General features: G+C 46.2%; 1 protein-coding gene across 1 annotated transcript in view; it reads left to right on the forward strand.

Moving 5' to 3' along the window:
- The first annotated feature begins 1,964 nt into the window (after window positions 1-1,964).
- Window positions 1,965-14,318, forward strand: part of SLC26A6 (solute carrier family 26 member 6) — a 453,283-nt gene continuing 440,929 nt past the window's right edge. The window contains exon 1 of the mRNA XM_069643342.1: window positions 1,965-2,397. The gene's annotated coding sequence lies outside the window, so the exon portion shown is untranslated. The remainder of the gene's footprint in view (window positions 2,398-14,318) is intronic.

A 14,318-nucleotide genomic window follows, 5' to 3' on the forward strand; every position in this document is an offset into this window, starting at 1 on the left:
AAGCAGAAGATGCCTTTGTCACCATTAAGCAAGTGCTTGCAATGGCTCTGGCTGTAGGTTTTACAGATTATAGCGGGCCTTTGTCTTATTCTGCGATGAACTTGGTTTGCTCATGGTGAGTTGACTCAGTAAAACAGTGATAAGCACGACCCTATCCTACCACAGCTTAGCCCTTGACCCAGTGACGGTGGGGCACCCAGCTTAACTGTGGGTTGTCGCTACTGCCCTGTTGATCATGAAAACAGATTCCTTGGTCCAAGGGCGATTTCTGTTCCTCATGCCATATTGTCATTATTACTGAAACCTAACATATGACCAATTCCCACCTCACTGGATACAGAAAACTGGTCATTCCCACTGCACATTTCATCCTAAATTGCTGTCCTGTTCTTAACCCTGCCCGGCTATTACAGACTCTGGAAGACGGGGAGCCACATGACTGTCAGGTGGTCGTAGAAACCCTCTTGTCCCCTCGGCCTGATTTGGTTGATGTGCCCCTGTTGAACCCAGAACTCATTCTGTTCATGGAAGGCCAAAAAGAAATAAACATGTTGTGCCATCATCTAATGCACTCCTCTAAAAATTTCATTGAATGTTCTAGACACAAAATCCTTGGTGCTGTTAGCACACTTTACTATTTTATGAGATAATATCCCAACAAAACCTCAATCAATCAGTGTCAAGATTCTTAGTTTTTAATTGTCAAAATCAATACTTAAGTTGTCATAAATTGCAGACCTGTGTTTCGACCAACATGGTTCTTTTCAAGGCAAAGCTCAGTTTAACCACTTCCTCAAGATCATTGCCAGTCCTACTTCAAAATGAATAGCGTCTTCACTTAGATACCATTAACTTATATTTGCTGGGTTTTCCTTAATACAAAAACACTGTCACATAACTTAATTGGTTAACCGTCCTTTGCTCCTCTATATCGTGTCTGCCTTGTTTCCTCAGAGGGCCCCTGGCTCCTAATGAATGCCTTGTTTGTGTTGCATTTGCACAGTAACCCATCCCATCTCTCACCAGTCTGGCAATTCTCCAAGATGAAGCTGAGAAGGTGCCCTGGACTCAACATAGGTATAGCCTGGGAGTTGATTCCCTGTGGCGCTCCCCAGACGGCCGCTTGGTGCCGCTCCACAGACTCCTCCCTCATTTGGTCCGCAAAGCTCAAGGCGTGGCCCATTAAAAGCATGCCCATGTACGCTCATGCCAGGGAAAATATACAACCCACTAGGGAAAAAAGGCCAAGAGATTTCTTGCACGGATAACAAGTTTTAATCGCACAAACATAAAGATGCAAGCAAAGAACTCTGCTGCACGAGAACATTCTGGCCCAAAGTAGTACAAACAGAAGCTTATAAGGCATCAATGCGTCATTTCTGTACAGTAAAAATCCCATTCATTCCGCAGGGGCATCTCGTAGGCCCGGGGCAAAGCTGTCCATGGTCTATGGAAAGGTATTTAATTTTTTTACCCCAAACTTTGCCATTGCCCCCACCTTTCAATTGGTCTTGACTGGATCTTGTATAGACAAGAAGCTCCCAAGCCAAGGTTTAGACAGAATGAAGGGCTTTTACTTACTCAGTGGCAAAGAGTGCTTGGGTGTAAAAAGCAGCACTGCCCTGCCCGGTTGGTGAGCATACTTTTTCGTTCAAACAAGCACTGAAGTGATAACTCATATTATGTACAATGTTTGCCAGGAGTATGAGCAGCTTGTTCCCGGGAAAGAGTGTTCAGGCTGTTCAAATATCAAGCAAGCCTTGTTGGCGTACCTGCAGTTATGCCCAGCGGCAAGAGTGCAGTGTCAAGTGGCGGAAGAAGCATGAGCACCACCTCTGGATCACTCTCCTAGCCATGCAAGCACCTAGAACTGCTAGGTGCATCGAGGGGGTGTGGTGCAAGGAGACTGAAATAAGGCAACACAGTTCTAGGGTTCCACGTCATCGACTTCCGGCGCACTGTGTGCCGGGTTGGAGATGCTGTGAGTGGACACTGAAGGGCTGTGAGTGGAGGATGAACCCGCCCTGCAATGCTGAAAACAAGGGTTAAGGAAGGCTCTGGACCTTGGAACCTGGCACAGACTAGCATTGGCAGTAGTTGCACAGACTCATTTGCTTCAGGGAATCAGATGTTATTGACTCTTGCCCTCGGAAGTCGTCTCTGTAATTAGTGACAGGTGTCAGGGGAAATTGACCTGATTGCGGCTGCATCCATCAAGCACGCTCACCCAGTTGTTTGTGCTTGTACCACCATGCCCGCAGAGGCATCCGTTTCAGTCATCCATTTGGTGCTGTCGTGGGACGTTTGACCTTCTCTCTGATTCACTGGACCATCCTTTTGACCCACTGACTGAGCGCAAGGACAGCCTCCTCCCTCGTTTCTAACAGGTGCTGTACGGTAAGTATAAGGGAACAAACGAGGGAGTGAAGAAGAACTTGCATTGTGGTTTAATAATTGAATCGTCGTCGCCTGTGCGACCCTCCTTACAGGACTGTCCCTAGGGCGGAGAGACATAGAATTGTGGGCGGCACCCCACCTTGCAGCACAACCAAGGTGTACACCTATGAAAACAACTCAACTTTATTAAGGTATTGCAAATTTATGGTTTTCATACAACCACAGCGGCCAACTTGGCCTTAGTTTGAGACCATACTGTTTGGCAAATATTCAAATATAGAACTTGATAGACTGTAGGTCATCCGTGACCATGGAGTTTTCTCATTTGCCAGACTTCCGACACCATAGAGACAACTTTCCATTCACATTTTGGCACACGTTTGCTTATGTGTGTTCCCAAATCGTCCATTGTGTTTATTTTCACCACTTTTGAATAACACAGGTTGTCCATGCATACATGTGCCGGTCTGTGTTCTTTGCTTATTTCTTGCTATGAGGTTATTTTCTGTAAGGACATAACTGTGTCTATCACACCTCCATGCCTCTTCTCATATACATGTTTGCATTGTCTTTAAATAACTGGAGAATGTTCACTATACAGCATTTTCAAAGCACATTTCTAAACCCTCTACTTTTCACCTTTGTACTTCTGGAGATGTGGTCTCCTGCACCAGAGATGGGTCCCATACCGACACAACCCTCCTCTCGGCTTGTACTGCCGCTCTCCATGAGCCCCAATGTTCCTCTACTTCCTCCCTCTCCTGCTCTCTCTTGTGCATCCCACTTCAATACGTCACAGAATCCCTGCACTATCAATGGAATTTAAACACCCCCCTACTTGGTTTATAGTCATTGCGTCGAATGCAATAGCATCGAATGCCATATCAGAGTAAAAAAGCATCGAAAAAACCCCATAAAATGGCATTTATTTTCATTTTTTTTAATAGGGGTGTCCCCCCCATCTGTCCTTTATCTAACCTTTAAAACCCATTTAAATTAAACTAAACCCTGTACCTTGTTTTAAAAAAAAGCATTCAGTGCTTTTTTTCCGATGCTTTTTTTTCTCTGGTATGACATTCAATGCTATTTCATTCGATGCAATGACCAGATGACCAGATACCCCCTACTTCCAATGTTTTTTCAGCACTCCTGTGTCCCTAATGTATGACTTTACACTTGGTTTGTTAGGATCTTAATTTGCACCCCCTAGACCGCTTTTCCAGATCTTTTTAACCACTCGTGATGTTGGTTGTTTCTCTCCTGAAATCCTAGTTTTGTGTAATCCATGTCCCACCTTTCGTTAGATTTTCAAAGGTTGGCCTTTTTGAGATCAGAAACACTTAGGCCACCAGTGAGATCTGGAAAATGTTCCTTAGTCTTTCATATGTTGCTTTCCTCCTGCTAGGAATCCCATGATGGTTATTTTCATTAACACCTGGGTCGGGACGGGGGAGGAGGATGCAACCAATCAGGTTGCTCAGATCTCGGGCTGATCCAAGCCCGCGTTCTGATCAGACTAGCGGTTGCTTCCTCCACCCCACCATCTTCCCCCACTTATCTGATGGCTGAGGTGGATGCAGCCCGCCACCGCAGTTGCTTCTCCGACTTCCTTCTTCCTGCCGCCATGGAAATGGAAGATGGGCTCCGCTTGGAGCCCCGTCTTCCAGCTCCGTGGCGGCCATCTCTACACAGTCTTTTCTATGAAAGAACGGGACGAGGAAAGACACCGCTATCGGCACCCCGGGTTACCGGTTTGGCAAACCAGTGTCCTAATGGCATTAGTAACCCATTTCAAGGGGTATACCAGGGGTAACATCCTGGTGCCCTTGCTAAAAACCCTTGGTTCACTCAGGCCTTTAACTCAGGCTGCTGGGCCATTACACCCCCCCCCAGTATAGTCTGTAGAAAAACTAATGCCATATTATAATATGAAGTCAAATAGGGGTTGTATTTTGTATTTATTTTATTTTTTATTTATGTGATTTGGTTTACAAAACCATAAACCTTATTTTATAGATAAGAAAATAAAACTCTTAAACTAATCGAAATATTATGCTATGTGTTTGCTGAGGAGTTGAAAGTTAGAAAAAGGAATGAATATGCTTGGTTTCAACATATTAATTGAATTACCAAGCTGCAGGTGCTACCTCCCATAAGGTTCTCCCTTCAAAAGGCATGAATCAGCGACTACTCGGTTTGCCGCTGAAGCAGGTTCCAACGTAGATGATTGGCTTACTGCCAACCAATTACGCTCCTTGAAACTACGGAAGCAGTTCAGCCCCCACACCCTCCCTCTGGGGAGAGCCTTATCTGTCCACGAGGGGATCTCCAGATCTGAGGAGGTTGATCTTGGCAATAATTGATGATTAGGGATAGATCGTAGTGCTGTAATGAGGTGGGGGCAGGGAGAATGGAGTCGGATTCTATAGTGGGTGGCGTTAACGATTTGACGTGTTTGCTTCTCACAAATGCAAAGCATAATGATCTCAGAAGGGAACCTATTAAACCACACCTCATTATAAAAGAGGCACACACAAGAGGCACAACAGTGTGTTTAAATCTACAGGACCAGGGCAATGAACACAAAGATGCAGTGGCTTTTTATGCACTCAATGCCCTACATATGAACCTACCTGAGTAATATTCATATCTAAGATGTTACTGCTATGACAGGAATAATGAAGTCGAACATTTACTTGATATATGTAATAAAGTTTTAGGATTGATTTATGAGGTAGTATGAAGTTTTTAACTGTTTGTAAATTAGTATTAGTTTTTTTCTGAAATCCTGGTCTTATGGGTGCATTAAATATATATTTTTTAATAACATATTTTATTTAAAGTTTTTTTTTTAAAACATTCATACAACATACCAACTGTTTCCCCCAACCCTCCGTTTCCCTTTTCCGGGTCGATCGTCGATCTGTTTGTCTCTTGCCACTCTGTACGTCACCTGTCCAGCAATAAGTTCTTTGCCATGTCCATGTTGTGCTCCTACGCTTCCCGCTCTCCCATCCCTCAGAGCAATCTCAGGTCACACGTTCTTCCCATTTTCCCCAGGTTTTTGTGGCCTTTGCCGGGCATCCACATTCTGTATAAATTCTGAGTTCTTTTGCCGTGCAGATGTCCATTTCGTTGGACCACTGAGCCGCTGTCGGGCACTCCGGGGCTCCCCATTTCTACGCAATGTCAAGTTTTATCAGGCCCATTGCTGTGGAAAGAAGAATACCCCCCCATTCGTTTGAGATGTTCTCATCTGGGGCCCCGAGTAACATTATTGCGGGTCGCAGTTGTATCGTGAGGCCCAGTGCTCTTGCCAAAATTTGTAAGCATTGTGTCCAGAATGTCTTGATTTTAGGGCAGTCCAAAAGGAGATGGATGAAGGTGCCCTCTTCCCCTCTGCATTTCAAACAGTTTGGTTCCGTTGCCCTTCCCCAACCGAAAAGGGCCGCTCAGGGGTAGTATACCCTGTGTAGTATCTTTAGCTGTACCAGTCTTATTCTGGAGTCTGTAGAGATTTCACGTGGATGCATGAGAACCTGGATCCAGTCCTCAGGCTCAATGTCCCCGACATCCGCTCCCATCTGGCTTTGAGGCTGGTCAGCTCTGGGGTAGCAAATGCGTTAATAGCTTTGTATAGGGTGGTGGTCACCTTGGTGGTGATATGTTGTGGAAGTAAGTTGCGTTCCAGGGGTGTGTAGTCTGGCGCATCAGCAAGTGCTTGCCTGTGGCCACTAAGTGCGTGCGATAATTGTGTGTAATGGTAGTGTTCTGCTGCCGAAATACCATATTCCTGCTGGAGCATTTCAAACGAGAGAATAGAGCCCTCTGTTAAGATATTTCCTATCGTGGTTATTCTGGCCCTCACCCACCGGGTCCAGGCGGGCAGCTTCCACACTTCCGTCAGCATGTGGTTATTCCATAGTGGTTGTGCCATGGTAATCTTGTTGCCTCAGCCTATGTGCTTGTGTGCCTGCCGCCAGACGATTGCGATGTGAGTGGACATTGTCTGTGCGGGGGGTCTGGATAGGCTTTGATACATCGTTGCGAGTGGTGGGGTATCTTGCCTGAAGGGTAGTTCTGGTCTGATGTGTGGTAGGTGACGGTCCCCATGGAGGAGGTCATTGACAATGTTTAGTTGACTGGCCCAGTAGTAGGACTTCAGGTGTGGGACACCGATACACCCTCCCAGATCGATCGCTGCAGCGTGGTCAGCGCGATTCGAGGTTGCCTCCCCTTCCATATTAATTCATTAAAAATTATTTTTAATTTTAGTAGTGCAAACAAAATAAAACAGATTTTTTTGTTAGAAAAAATGGTTAATTGGATTAACTGTGTGTACATAATATATGTTTCTCTCGAATTTGTGCACTATTAAGAACGCTGATTAAAGTCGTTAATTGTTTATTTTTTGTATAAGCTTAGTGTTGGCTAAAAACACTTCTTGACTTCAAACCACCCCTTGACAAAGTCCTGCTATCTTGCCTAATATTTCTTTTTTTTCTTTTTTTTGCTCAATGTGTTTGCATACATTATATGTGTAAATTATATCAGATATTTGAAAATGCGTGTACAGGGGCTTTTGCCAATTTTTATTTAACTATGGTCCAAACGTTTTGATTTGTCCCCCTATTGTGTAAGGGTGCCCAGCAACCCTTCCTTCTTCCCCCCTGCTCTGTTGTACTTCTCAGATCTCTATTGCTCCCTCCTGTGTCTGTTGTGTTGTACTCCCATTTTACTTCCTCCCGTAGACCAGTCTCTCAGCTCTGGACAGGAATTATTGTACTTATTTTTTACTTCCTCCGGGAGACCAGTCTCTCAGCCCTGGACATGAATTATTGTACGGAAGGTTTTACTTCCTCCCGGAGACCAGTCTCTCAGCCCTGGACAGGAATTATTGTACTTCCGTTTTACTTCCTCTGGGAGACCAGTCTCTCAGCCCTGGACAGGAATTATTGTATTTCCGTTTTACTTCCTCCGGGAGACCAGTCTCTCAGCCCTGGACAGGAATTATTGTACTTCCGTTTTACTTCCTCTGGGAGACCAGTCTCTCAGCCCTGGACAGGAATTATTGTACTTCCGTTTTACTTCCTCCGGGAGACCAGTCTCTCAGCCCTGGACAGGAATTATTGTACGGAAGGTTTTACTTCCTCCCGGAGACCAGTCTCTCAGACCTGGGCAGTAATTATTGTACTTCTGTATTACTCAGTCTCTAAGCCCTGCGCAAGGATTCGAACCTGTGTAGGGCGGCATTGTGTATCGCTTCCAAGACAAACGCGTTGCTCCTGAGCTATCCTCCCGGCCGCGTCTACCACGTACCCTTTGTCTTTTCTGGCACCCCATCCAACTTTATTCAGGTTTCACATCCCGTCTGTAATTAATTCAGATAACATGTTGTCAGGATGTTAACCATGATTTGCTTTCGTTAGATTTAAATATACTTTGGCATCATAGATTGTAAGGCATATTGTCAGAGTACCTTACCTCCCAGCTGCCCTGCCAGCTACCTGCCAATTCATTGAAGAGTGCCTGCCCATAACATGTGCATCACCCCGAGATTTCTCGATGAGCCAGTGATTTCATAGAAATGATTAGGCACATTCTAGAATGATCCTGGAAATTATATATTTATTTAATTATATTTCCCATAGCAGCGACCTGGCTCCAAGGATTTGCATGATGCATTGGGTGGGAGGGGGGCACATGGGATGATGAGCAGTATGCTGTTTGGGGTCCATTCTACAGCTCACTATATCCATGTATTTTATTGTTTAAAGTGCGGACCTAGCTCGAGAACAGCAGGGCTCTGTAAAGGGTGTGGGTAGCCAGCGTTTGGGGTGCACAGCACTGCGAGTTGCGGTCTGTGCATTGAGACTGGTCCTTCATCCACAATGCAGCCCTCAAACCAGACTGTGATGGTGAGGGGGGTGGGGAGTGGTTGGCTGCATGTCATTTTCATACTGTAGAGTTGTTGTTTACATATTACATTACATTACAGATATTTGGGCACATAAGCCATATCACCCCCCCCCCCCCGCCAGCACTATCTGAAATGTTGTCAGGCCTAGTATGATAGTCGCTTGTTTTGTTCCTTCCCTCCCTTTCTGCACCCCTCTCCCTCACCTTTTGTTTTCTCCAGCTCTACCAGAAATGTCGTCAGGCCTAGTACGGTAGTCGCCGGTCTGTTTCCATTTCCTTCCCACTCTCCCCCTCCCTTCCTTATCTATGTCTTGGCTCTTGCACTATCTGAAATGTCGTCAGGCCTAGTACGGTAGTCGCCGGTCTGTTTCCATTTCCTTCCCACTCTCCCCCTCCCTTCCTTATCTATGTCTTAGCTCTTGCACTATCTAAAATTTCGTCAGGCCGAGTACCATAGTTAATTTCACATCCTCAATGTTCATGGCCTGTAAGAATGTCATTGTATTTTCCCTTGCTCTCTCCCTTGCCTTGAAGCGCTTTGAAACACATTGTGTATTGGCGCTATATAAATAAACTATCATATCATATCACTGTCCCCAGGGGCGTCCAACCAACAAGTGCTTTGAGATCCTACCAATGATATATAGGGCGCCATATAAATGCCAAATAACAATAACTTATGAAAAACTGGCATGGCTACAGTTCCCTTGAAAGTGCTTAGCAAGTTAACAAAACTGGAAAGAGCCACTGAGACAGACATGCCATGGCGCTGTGGTTAATTTGGTAAAAATGTGAGTGCCTCCGATAATGCTGCCTATGTTTCTGAGATAAGGAGAGGCTATAACAATCCCAGAGGAAGCATTCCCAGGCATCATTTTCCCAATGGGCACAACTCCAGTCCTTCTGATTGGACAGCAAAGACAGCCAAGTCTGGGAGGGTGACGGAATGGATGGAGACTCCCTGGACAAACAAGAGACGGGGGCTTCCTTCCCCCTGGGCACAGTTTCATGTTCATGCTGTGTTCCATTATGTCATTGGCATTTGTACCAGGCTCTGCTAAAATGTGCTTGGCCTCCAGCTCTCTGTCGGATCTGGCTGAGGTTAGTATGATGAAAGGGGAGCCCAGCCTGGAGATCATTTTCTAGGTTGTCTGTGTCAAGTGCATACAGGCATGTGTGCTTGAAGAGAAACCTTGTTGGCCAGTGATGTTGGATGACTATTGTGAAGGGTGCAAGTGCCCTGTGTGTGTGGCTTAGTTGGTATTCGTGTTTTGTGTTGAAATGTAGGATTTGAGCAGTTTACTGCAGGGAGCAGGCGGAGACTGAAGCCACATGCAGCCGCATCTCATGGCATGCAAGAGGCGTGAGTGTCATCACCAAGCACTGGACGCCAAAGAAACGCCTGGTGTCCTCCCCACGCCTCTAGCCCAAGCGCCTCGAAGGCAGGCCCCATTCCACGATCACACAGTGCCACGGCCAGGCGCTCTGTCTGTCTGTCTGGGTCGCCCTCTCTCTCATTCCCACCCTCATTTTGCAGCACGTCCCACCAGGATCTGGTCCTTGGCAGATGTGGGAAGAGGGCCGTTTGCCGGAAGAAGGGGTTTCCGAGTTGGCTGTGTTCACACACTGGCTCCTCGCCATGCCTGCTGTTTGTTCAGGTGCTCAGTGTTGAAAGGGATCGCGGACATTGCACACGACGCCAACTGTCCAGCACTCCGCGTGCTCAGGTGCTCGTTGTTTTTATGAATTGCTGAACATTCTGAATCCGGAATCGGTTTATTTATATTGTTTATTTTTTTAATTAGCATACCTCAACTAAAAAAAAAAAATGTATACGCATATGCAAATTATCCATCACACCATACAATAAAAAGGATACAAAAATACATAAAGCCACTTCATCACCATATATATATAAATCCTCCATTCTCTTAAAAATAACATAATTCAGTTTTACAATTTTATACATTACATTAAAATCGTTACCTTGAAGAAAGCTATAGCACAGAGTGTGCACACAATGACTTCCTAACTCATGATTATATTAGCAGAGGTATTCTATAAACTCATACACTCTATTCAAAGATCCCTTATAGTTTGTCATTGCAATTCCCCACACATACGACAACATCTATGTTGCCTTGGAATGGCAATCCGACCTGCATTATGTTAAATGTAATGGCCATGTATCTTCGTGTAGTATAACTGTGCGGACTGGTTTATTTTTCCCATGTCATGAATTCAGTCTCTACTTTGAAGTATGTGTGTTGCTGGGGTTTCCATGGTGTGAGCCAATGAAAACACACACACGCGCACACACACACACACCCTGCCACCACCCACCCATTGGCTCCTCTGAACCACGTGAGTCATCCTCATGGTCTGCAACTTTTTTTCTCCTAGGCGTCCTACACATCCGGTGTCCCAGCAAAGGGCATGACGGTTACATGTGATTTGAACGAATGAAAAAAATAACGAATGAAATTTTTACAAACAAAATCACATGCCGAATTTTCTTTCAAACCTCCACTTTCCCCATGCTTCCAACCCTACTCCCTACCCCCCACACCTTTTAACCCTTATCCCCATCCCCATATATATATATATATTTTTTTTTTTCGACATGTTTTTGTTATCTTTGTTTTCGTTAAAATCACTGCATACCGGGTTTGACAGGCTGTAGGCAACTTATTCTTGTTCCCGTTAAGCCGGGCATTCCCAAACACTTTGCTCAAATCCTAACCAGCATAGAGCCTCTATACGCTTAAAATCTACCCTTGTGCCTCACAATACCCTTCCACGTTGCCCACTAATCCAACATAAAATGAACCCACTCTCATATCCTCCCCTACTCGTTACCACCTCACTCCCAATTCCCTTTTAACACCGCCCGCAAGGCACCTGACCCATCCTCCTCATAGCTCCAACCTCATCTATCCCTCACGCCTCCACCATCTCATTTAGGCCATCGCCCCACCCACTCCTTCTTTTCTCACTCTTTGGCTCTGTAACACCCAATCTGTCTCCAAAACAAAACCTTTCTCTCACTCCCACTTCCAAATCAATAACCCCCACCTGACAGGCATGGGATCCCTGAAGCCTGTTCTGTCCCCCAAGACACTGCCACCCTTGCAGCCCTCCAAACTAACAATGCTTCCTGTGTTCACTCACCCTGACCCAATAAAAGAGGCCGCAGAGTCCCCCTAAAGAGTAATAGGGCCACCCCTCTACCCTAGGGGCCACTACCCCACCTGACTTCCTCATGGTCCTCTTGGGTATGCTCGCCCTCAGCTTCTCCTACACCCCCCTCACTATCATCTTACTCTTACACCCATCTTACGCATCGACTGTCTCTTTGCTGACCTTGACCTCTGACGTGAGTCAGTTCCGTCCAATGCCCCATTGCTCAGAGGGGCGACCTTAACCAATCAGATATTTCTAACAGCCACCAATGTGTTAACTTGACTTCCTACTTTCTGACCATAACCTCCACACTCAAGCTGAAGGCAACTCTCATGACCTTGTGTGTTAAGTAAAGGAGTTAATTTTCATTGGGGTGGGTTTTTAAGACAAAAACAAGGGGGGCCGGTTAAGGGCCTCCCCCCAAAAAAAAAATTAAAAAATTGCACTTGATGCAAACATTTTTGCTGGATAGGTTTCGATGCAAACAACCTTTGCTGTAAAGTTTTCGATGGAAAGACCATAAACCTCTTGACCTTACATTTCTCTCTTCCGACCTCAACACAAACATCCTAATTGTCAACCCCTCGCATCCTAACCACTTCTCTGTCAGGGTGGTGTCACAATCCCTGCTCCTCTCTCCACACTTTCCACCATCAAACGAATATGCTAAGCAGCATCCGGGTCCCCCCTCTTGTCAGAACTCCAATCATGTCTTCTTGCTCTGTTGCCTGCACTCCACATGCGTCCTCCATGGACCAAGAATTTAACGACTCCCATCGAAAGCTCAATTCCCGCGTTGCACATGACTATCCAGCAGCTATGTGTCCCTGCTGCCCTGTCCATGCCAATGGAATCCGCCACTCAAACGCCACTCCCTCAGTGTCACCTCATTTTGATTTCTGCTGACATTCCTACTGAATGAGGCTCCCCTTTAACACCCTCCATCCCCCAGGTCCCATACAGCTGGTGCTTCTCCCGACGTTCCAATCCACACATGGATCACTTATGCCTCGGCCCCTCTAATGCGTTTTCCAAAGGTCACACTTTCCCTCCAACATTGCCTGCCTTACTGCCCCCCTTTCTGCCTCCTTCTGGCCCAGATCTCATTTGGTTCTTGGGCTGCCTGCCTGCTCATTCTGCACACACTTGGCGCCTCTTCCCTTGCGCAGCAGCATTTTGCCTTGGGTCTTTGATGTGGAGCTCAATGGACGAGTTTTCTTAGGATTTAACACACTGTCCCGCTTGCACCTTCACTCATTCCTTTCATTGCCCACAGCCCTGGATTGCACCCGAAATCAGACTACTCAAGACCCCGACACACCTCCACCAACCAGAGGCGTAGCCAGTATTGTCTATCAAGCGGGGCCTAAACTAAGCTAATGTCGTTGGGCCCACCGCAGTGACATTAACATCTGTAAAGGCCCGCACAGCGCTGCTAAGCGGACACTTGCAGATGTTGGGTGGGTCTTGCCCGCACAGGTTCTACCCTGTCTATGTCTCTGCCACCACCAATGCAGATGCAAATACCATGCTGTACCTCACCTTACTACCTAAAGAACACTCCCTGCAATGTCACTACTTCCCAAGACTCTGGCTGGTCCATATAATGTAATGATGGGCGAGTGAATACATTTGCTTGCATGTGTGGATGGATGAATGGGCGAATATGGCTGTTTGGGTGGATGGATTAGTGGGTGAATGTCTGGGTGGATGAATGAATATGGATGATTGGATGAGTGAATGAGTGTGTGAATATGGTTCTATGGGCGGGATAAGGGATGTAGGAGTCAGTGAATAGGGCTGTATGGGTGGATGCTTATGAATGTGGTTGTAGGGTTGGTTGGATGGATGAGTGTGTGGATATGGATGTATGGGTGGGATGATGGATGGATGAGTCAGTGAATAGGGTTCTATGGGTGGATGAGTGTGTCAATGTGGTTGCATGGTTGGTTGGATGGATGAGTGTGTGGGTATGGATGTATGGGTGGGATGATGGATGGATGAGTCAGTGAATAGGGTTCTATGGGTGGATGGGTGTGTCAATGCGGTTGCATGGTTGGTTGGATGGATGAGTGTGTGGATATGGATGTATGGGTGGGATGATGGATGGATGAGTCAGTGAATAGGGTTCTATGGGTGGATGAGTGTGTCAATGTGGTGGCATGGTTGGTTGGATGGATGAGTGTGTGGCTATGGATGTATGGGTGGGATGATGGATGCTGGAATCACTGAACAAGGCTGTTTGGGTGGATGGATGAATTAGTGGTTGGAAATGGCTTACAGTATGACAAACTGAAGTAAAGGGTTGGTGAGCGAGGGTAAGCTGTTGCAGCAATAAGGATGTGAGATTCTGTTTTTGACAATATTTGCATAGGGGGTAGCTGGTATCTCCCTTGGGGGGATTGTACAAAAGTAAGCAGAGGGTGATCTTGGGTAAGCAGGTGTGCAAACATTGGTGGGAGCCTAGAGAAGAAGTAGCTGTGGTAACAATGAGGGTCCGTAGGCCGTGTCTCAAACCTCCTCACAATTTCCTTTGCACTGGTTACACTGCAGATTACCTGCGGATCAGGTGAGACTCTCTATTCACCGCATGCCCTGGCGCATGCCCATCTGTACCGCACCAGACTCCGGGATCAGCCATATCAACAATGCTGCCATCAAAGCTCCATGCTACTCTTCCTCTGGCCCACCCCATCTGCCCATCAGTACAAGACAACAAAACCCACCGGCCCCTCCACGCACACTCTATGCTCCTGGTCCCAAACTACTTGGAACAACCAGTGATTAATTTGTAAAAAAATAAGTGCCAGGGCCCAAAT

This window comes from Ambystoma mexicanum, chromosome 2p (genome assembly GCF_040938575.1).
Source record: "Ambystoma mexicanum isolate Mex_15411 chromosome 2p, UKY_AmexF1_1, whole genome shotgun sequence".
Lineage (NCBI taxonomy): Eukaryota > Metazoa > Chordata > Amphibia > Caudata > Ambystomatidae > Ambystoma > Ambystoma mexicanum.